The following is an 8,493-nucleotide window of genomic DNA, read 5'->3' as shown; positions in this document are numbered from 1 at the left end:
ACTGTTTTATAGACTGCCCTTTTTAAATAATTTTATATACTGGGACTATACTATATATACTGTTTTATAGACTGCCTTTTTAAAATAATTTTATATAACAACCATTTCCTCCATATCATTAACTATCTTCCCAAAACATGATTTTTAATATCTGGGTAATACTAAAAACCATGAATGGAGCTTAATTCATTTAATAAATTGTCTGTTGTTGATCATCTGTGATGATTCCAATATTATTTATTCCAAATAGCACCAAGATGAACAACTTTATACTAATCGTATCCTATCATATCATCATAGATGGTCCACCTAGCATAAGCTTTCAGATTTTGAATTACCAGGTCAAAGGGTTTGAACATTTTCAAAAGACAGATTCCAACTGCCACACAGTCCCCCAGAAATGTATCATTTCATATTCCCATTAGGAATATATGAGAATCTCTGTCTCATCACACCCTCACCCATGCTGGGGATCACCAATTTAAAAAATGTTTGCCCATTTGATACATACACACTTGCACACACACAGAGTTATTTCTCATTGAACATTTAAAACTTCATGTATTGCTCTCAAACAAGGACATGAATAGGCAATTCTCAAAAGAAGATATACAAATGACCAACAAACATATGAAAAAAAATGCTCAACATCACTGATGATCAGGGAAATGCAAATCAAAACCACAATCCAATACCATCTTACTCCTGCAAGAATGGCCATAATCAAAAAAATACAAAAAATAATAGACATTGGCATGGATGCAGTGAAAACAGAACACTTCTACACTGCTGGTGGGAATGTAAACTAGTACAACCACTATGGAAAACAGTGTGGAGATTCCTTAAAGAACTAAAAGTAGATCTACCATTTGATACAGCAATCCCACTACTGGGTATGTACCCAGAAGAAAATAAGTCATACGAGAAAGATACTCACTCACGCATATTTATAGCAGCACAATTCGCAATTGCAAAAATATGGAACCAACCCAAATGACCATCAGTCAACGAGTGGATAAAGAAAATGTTACACACATACACACATACATACCATGGAATACTACTCAGCCATAAAAAGGAACAAAACGATGGCATTTGCAGCTACCTGGATGAGATTGGAGACTATTATTCTAAGTGATGTAACTCAGGAGTGGAAAACCAAACATCGTATGTTTTTACTTATAAGTGGGAGCTAAGCTATGAGGATGCAAAGGCATAAGAATGACACAATGGACTTTGGGGACTCAGGAGTAAAGGGTGGGAAGGTGGGAAGGGATAAAGGACTTCAAATTGGGTTCAGTATATACTGCTCAGGTGATGGGTGTACCAAAATCTCACAAATCACCACTAAAGAACTTACTTGTGTGACCAAATACCACCTGTTCCCCAAAAACCTATGGAAATAAAAAATTAAAAAATAAAAATAAAACTTCATGTATTTGTATTTCTTCTTTTGTGAATTATTGAGAACCTAGTAAGTATCTAACACTGTGCTATGTGTGGAAAAACAGTTATCACTAAATCTTCCAAGAAACCTGGAATACAGGTACTATCATCTCAATTTTGCAGGTGAGGAAACTGAGACTTAAAGATGTTGTGTCTTCTAAAGGTCACACAGCAAGGAAATGACAAAGTTTGGCTTCAAATGTAGATCCGTGATTCCCAATCTCATGCTCTGCCTACGACACCACATTGCCTCCCTGAGAAATTTTTGAAATGTATTTTTATAGAGGAGATAAGATTAAAGAACCCTGCTATATCTGTACAAGAAATGTTGAGACTGTTAATATCCATGTAACTTCTACTCTGAAGGTTTAAACAAAAAAGGGAGGAAAGAACAATGGAGACCATTTTATGTTTACAGAGTCCAACTGCCTCACTTTCACAGATGAAGATCCTGAAACCCTGACGAGTTAAATGACTTGCTAGATAGTGAGGTTTGACCAAAAAATGGGGAAAGAGGGCAAAATAATTCCCCCACAAGGAGCACAATAACTTGATAAGCTCTTTCACGCCTCTATGCTTTGCACATTTCTCTCTGTCATCCACCTGATGATTCAGCTAAGCTGTCAGGTCCTCTACAAAACCTCCCATTATTTTTTAAGGCAGAATTAACTGTCTCTGTCTTCTGTATGCATCTGTACTACAGCACTTACTGTATTATGTAGCAGAGATGTCCAACTGGCCAACAAAATTTTTTAATCCCTTCCGTAGTCTTGAGCTGCTGATGGAAAGTAGCTGCAGAGCCAGACTGGATTTCCAGGCACCCTCTCCCCAACCCTGGCATCTAGGAGTGGCCATGTGACTTATTTTTGTGAATGCAATGTGAGAGCATAGATCTCCTACCATACTGCACCCCTCCCCAGCCGCTGACTTGCTTACTGCTTTTGAACTCTGTTATTTTGGAATATGATGCTTGGAACAAGGCAACCATGTTGCAATCACGAACGAGACAAGCCTAAGAACACAAAGCCAGCATGCTGAGAATGACAAAGCAAAAGAATGGGAAGAGACAACCCTAGAACCATCTACATTCAGGCATTATATTTTGTAAGACAATCTTTATTATTGGAGACACCATTACTATGGTATTCTGTCCTTGCAGCTAAAAGCCATCCTGCTGTAGTCTCTGATTACTCGCCTCTGTCTTTCACAAGATCATTAGCTTTCAGGACATCCTTCATATCTAATTCATCTTTGTATCCTTGTTCCCTAGGTCTATTATAGAGCCTTACAAGGCTTCAACAAACATTTGCTGAATCAAATCCACCAATGATATTCAATTTTGGTAAAAGATTATGCTATGACCAAATAATTCTTGATTTTCACTGGTCAATTTCTCTAAGAACCTATTTGCTTAAAACCACTCTTCCAGCTGTGGCTCCAGGAAGCTCTCTGCCATTCACACGGCCCGGTACAGAATTTGCTAGGCTAGGATTCATTTACTGCTTGTTAATTAGTCAAGTGCTGAGTGCACCACAGGACTCATTTTTACATTATTCGCACAATTGTGTAATTAGCATTTTAAAAGGTTTTCTAGGAGGCTGGCCCAAGTAAGTTTATCTTGAAAAATGTCACAAAAGGAAAAGAATAATTAACAAATCGGTTCCCAAGCAGATTTAGTGGACAACTGGCTCCAGCCCGAAAGGCACTGCATGGAGGACTGGCTTCTAGTTCATAGCCAAAGAACGTATCTTCAGTGGACTGAAACTGGAAGGGGTTCTCAACCCTGTTCCCAGAGCAGCAGACCTGGTGAGGAAGGGAAGGAACACTCTGTGCTTGGTGGTGTTACGTGGTTTTTAGACTACTCAGTTTGACAATTAACTGAGGGCGCCTGTTCAATTTATTCCAACTAATTGGACAGTTACCAGTTTGGTAGTTTGTTTTTGGAAGAAGCTTAAGAAGTGTATGAGAGAGATCTCATTTTTATTAAGTGAAAAAAATGTGTATTCTTTAATGTAGATGGCAGTCGCCTCATAAACTAATTAATCAATGGATTAATATATGTCAATGCATTTCTATCTTCTCCTAGAAACCCCAACTTACTAAATCAGCATTGTCCCAGGTATTGGGAAATTCAGTTTTTAGGCCCCTTCTCTTCTATAATTCATGAAAAACCTAGGTGACTATAGCAAGTCACTTTAGAAGTTAAGAGAAAATCGTGATACCATTTCCTGCCCTGTCAATCTCAGAGGGTTCAAAAAATAATAACAAGCCTGTGTAAAGCCTACAGCACAGCCGAGAAAGTTTTTTCAGGGCTGCTGTGCCATTTTGGCCACAGAGCAGGAGCATCCATGCTTCCCATGGTGCTTCAGCCAGCAGTCCTTTGCTTATGGCATCTCCACCCAGCTTCCCAAGACCTGGTGGATGGGCAGGGTTGATTAGAGGGCTGGGCTAAGGAAGTCATGGATTCTAGTCCTACCAGGGGTCAAGCAACATTAGCAGCATTCTCAGATCTTTGACAAATTCTGTGTTTGCTCACAGAAGGTGGCCAAGGAGCATGTGGTTAAAAAGGAGAATCTGATCTCTTTATTAAAAAAGCAAGTGACATAGTGTCCTGTCCTTCTGTCAATCCCATGTGGGTTCCCAGCTACATTTTCTCTCAGGCATCTGATTATTATTAAATGCTCTTGTGGCGACTATAATTGTATGCTTTCCTTTGTACGTGTTTGAGCAGCTTTTACATGTGTGCTTTGGGTTTTCTTTGGATCTAAGTACCTTTAGGGCGGTGGCTTGTTTTCTGATATTCTTGTAGCCATTCTCAGTTGGCACATCCAGAGAAGAGAGTCTGCAGTATACAAAGGACAGACATGCCCACACTCACCCAACCCACAGCACCTCATCGTCACTGCTCTCAGACCACCAACACGTTCTTCAAGACAAGAAGTTCCAGACCCATATTCTTAAATAGATAAGAGGGGGCACAGAGAGGTTAAGTAACTTGTCCCAGGCCCCAGAGCTGGTTGGTGGCAGAACCAAGACAAGGAGATGGGTGCTCTGACTCTACCACTGGACTTTTTGAATTAAATTGTGTGATAACAAATACACTCTTGGTTTTGAAAAGAGAAAAAAAAGCATCTCCAGTCTGGTCCCGCCTTTTGCCAGATGACTTCAAGGTTCTTCTCATTTCTTCTGCTTTCTATGTACAAACAACCCCAGAGACACACTCTTATTATTTTTTACAGTGAAATTGGCAAAATAAACAGTTCTTTTTTTCACTTCATAAAAAAACCCCTAAAACCTCAATCGATCTTCCATCAGCTCATCTAGAATGTGATTTTGGTTCTAAGTCAGTCTGAGTTATTATTATTATTATTATTATTATTTTTGGCCATAAATCCCCCATGATATCCCTGGGATGTGGGGCCTCCTCTGGATGGTGGCATCTGTAGGAAGGCTGCAGGTGCGTCCAAGGGAAGGAATAGCCTTACCTGGCGGACCCCTCCTCAGAGCAAAAGGCCCATTCCAGGTATTCTCCTCTCTTACTGAAGAGAGCAACCATGAAGAAAATCTAACCGCACTGGATTCCATTGGATCTTTAGAAAACCAAATAGAGGGCCCTGCTTCTTCACTCACATCGCCCCATCCTGGGTGAAAATGCTGCTGGCAAAACACTGCTCATTGATGTTTGCCATACCCCTAAAGGTGTGAATCTAAGAAACATGCACTCAGCACTGATATACAGAAAAAGCACATACTACTCACAACAATAGCTAATAGTAGTTTAGCCCAGAAAATGTCAGATATTGCACTAAATCCTCACAACCACCCTATGAAGTAAGTGCTAATATTGTCTCACTTTTACAGATGAGGAAACAGGCACAGAGAAGTTAGGTAACCAGTCCAAGGACACACAGCTAGAGCAATAATAAATAATGATTAACTTTAAGGAACAGTTTGGAGAGGGGCTACTTTCCACTTTTAAAAAATTGTAGTCCAGGCACGGTGGCTCATGCCTATAATCCCTGCACTTTGGGAGGCCCAGGCAGGAGGATCATTTGAGGCCAGGGGTTCAAGACCAGCCTGAGCAACATAACTAGACCCTGTCTCTATCCTCACAAAAATAAATAAAAATTGTATGCATTCTGTTTATCATTTTTTTAGCTGCAAGCAACTGCATTACTTCTGCAATTAAAAAGGATGTTGCAAGCTATAAAGTCAGCCTAATTCAGACGACATGAAAAAAAAGCTAAGTTCCTATATTGATGACACTATTTTAAAAGAAAGTATAGCTCTCGTCTTTAAGTGTTGAAGCCAGGCCAACCAAGTACCACCCAGTAAGGTTTTCTAGGGAGACTGTTTGTGAAGAGGTATTGAAAATAGGGGACCTCAAGTGACTGGGGATGCTTAAAATGCTTCATCTTCTGAGGCATTTTAAATATTCTCCCAGCTTTCCCAGCATTACTCATTTTCTAGTCCTTGGTGAATCAACATCCCAAATTCCACACTAGTGGCTCTGGTCTACCAAGGTTTGTTCATATCACAAGAACAGAGTAGCTGAATAAAATTCGTGAATTACTGCCAAATCCAATGTTTATCTTTGATGCCACCGCCTTTTGCAAAAACAGAACTTTGAGTGGCAGCTGCCACGAGACACTGATGGTGAACAAACACAAATAGGAGGCCCACCAACGCAGCAGGCAAGAGGAAAAGGAGAAACAAGACACCCAGCTTCTCTGCCCAGAAAGCAGGAGCAGTAGCCACCCGAGTAGCTGGGGTGTGTGCCCCACCCTGCCCTCCCTCCCCAGGGAAGGGGTGGCCTCTCCTTTGTCCTCCCTCCTCAGAGCCTCTGAGGGGTGTGAAAGTCGAAACCCAGAGGAAATTCAACAGTGTCAGGATGCAATTACCCAGGAAGGACAGACTTCTTTTGAGAGTCTCTAATTTTCAAATCAGAGAATCTAGAAAACTCGGCAGCTCAAACTCTCCTCACTGCCCATCATACCCCCATAAGGAAAGCTTCTTGTCTTCTTACAGAGACACAGGACTGCCTGTCTCAGCAAACAAATTATCCACTTCGATCAGGGCTTCCTCTATGCCAACTCCCAACCCTCTCAGAAAACAGAGCAGGAAAAAGAGAGAGACAGAGAGAGAGGAAGAAGAATCAGGGACATCTGCTGGTTGCCACATCCATTTGCATAATTGGATTAATAAGCTCCATTTTGGAAATGGCCTAAATATATTTTTACATGAACATTGTTCTAAAACCTCATTAAGATTCAATTTACAACCCACCAAATAGCAGAAAACTTTCACTAGAGCTATGATATTATCCCCAGTCAAACCTAACAAAGGAAAGTATACAGGGAAATCCTACAATAATTTGTGGACATCTCTGGCTTAAACGTGAAGTGGGGCAGGGTGAGGAAAGGTGGGATGGCATGAAGACTGACTTTCCTTCGTTTCCTTCAGGAGTTGCTTATCTGCTGGGGGAATTCCTCCTCACAACAGCCAGTCCAAATCTAGGTCTTCCGAATTCACCTTGTCATTCCTTTGGCGGAAATAATTTGTTTGGGGGGCCACGTCTGGTGGGCATTTTCAAGGCTGAATTAGTTTTGCTCAAGATTAACTACTCCAGATCATTCCCTTGAACCCAAGATACCTTGTTTAGGGAGGAAGGAGAGAGGATTGATTTGTGTAAACACCTGGAAGTTGGGAGGCTCGTTACATCATCCTCAGACGATCCATCAATACCAAATGAATGAATGGATTTGGAGGCATTACTTGTTATGGGATGGATTTGTGGTATCTTTCCCATAGCACTTACCGCCACCTGACATAGTTCATTATCTCCCTCTCTTCCCTAGGATATAAGCTCTCTGAGCTCAAGGACCTTATCTGACTGGCAAACCCCTGTATCTCCTGCACCTAGAATTATGTACACAGTGGCCAAGAAATATTTGTTGATTAGCTATGCAAGATCATTGGAAAGTGGCACTCCAAATGACATGCAGAAAGAGCCTGGTGGAATGTTCTACCCCGAAAGTTATAAAACATCCAGATTCTTCCCAGAGCAGTTAAACTCCAACTTATGACAGAAAGACCAAACCAATGACTCAATCAGTAGGTTGGCATATGGTCCCAGTGGGAGCCAAGACAGGGCCTCAATGCCCATACCATCCTGACCCAGTTAGCTCAGACTCACAGCTGGCTATGGCCCCTCCTAACTTGGCATCCATTTGACACACCTGTGTGCATATGTGTATGGGTATGAATGTCTGCCTGTGAGCACACACTTATACAACCTGAGTTTTATTATCTTTATTTTAAAGAACAGGAAACTGAGGCACACGAAGACTAAGTGACTTGACCTAGGTCGTGCTGCAGGAAGGTTGCAGAGGCAGGATTCACCCCTGAGCACTTAGCCCCCATTGCACCCACCTAGAATGTGGGGAAACACACCATGCATCTAAAAGGCTTCTCTGTGCAGAGTCAGGTTGTATCCTAGCACGCCCAGGGAGCGCACTGTCCTCCATGTCTGAAGAGCTCTAGCACATCCAAGAAAAGGCCAAGGACTCTCTCTTCTCAAAGCCACCAGAGGAGCAGTTCCTATCATTCCCTCATCCACCTCCCAACTGGACAACCCCTCTCACTTCTAGGTATAGATGGAGTTGAAGAAAACCCTGCTACACAACCTTGCTTTTACCCCCTATGATGTTTCAGCCTTTCTTGGAAAATAAATATATCAATTCTCAGTTATCCCTCTTCAGTGACAGGAAACAAGGAAAGCTACAGAATTTTGTAAAATCTCCTTTTGGCCAGCATTTCAACTTCCCTTTGTACCAAATCTTCCTCCCGGAAACACCCTCAGGCAACAGAACAAATGGTTGACTGAAGTTTTATTTCTTCGCCCCATTTCTCCTATGCTGGGTTTTAAAAGTAGGGAAATAGCTAAAAAGCAGGTAACGGAAGAGAAAAGAGAAAGTAAGTGAGGAAACTGAATAAATTTGAGGCCTTCATAACAGCTCCCGAAAACCCAACTGAATTATCTGATTT

At 41.4% G+C, this 8,493-nt stretch overlaps 1 long non-coding RNA gene across 1 annotated transcript in view; it reads right to left on the bottom strand.

The window, feature by feature from the left end:
- Positions 1–3,409: 3,409 nt before the first annotated feature.
- Positions 3,410–8,493, bottom strand: part of LOC105738510 — a 59,319-nt gene continuing 54,235 nt past the window's right edge. The window contains exon 2 of the long non-coding RNA XR_001114323.2: positions 3,410–4,639. This is a non-coding gene — a long non-coding RNA (uncharacterized LOC105738510). The remainder of the gene's footprint in view (positions 4,640–8,493) is intronic.

Source organism: Nomascus leucogenys, chromosome X (assembly GCF_006542625.1).
Source record: "Nomascus leucogenys isolate Asia chromosome X, Asia_NLE_v1, whole genome shotgun sequence".
Lineage (NCBI taxonomy): Eukaryota > Metazoa > Chordata > Mammalia > Primates > Hylobatidae > Nomascus > Nomascus leucogenys.
This window is presented reverse-complemented; position numbering and strand designations above follow the sequence as displayed.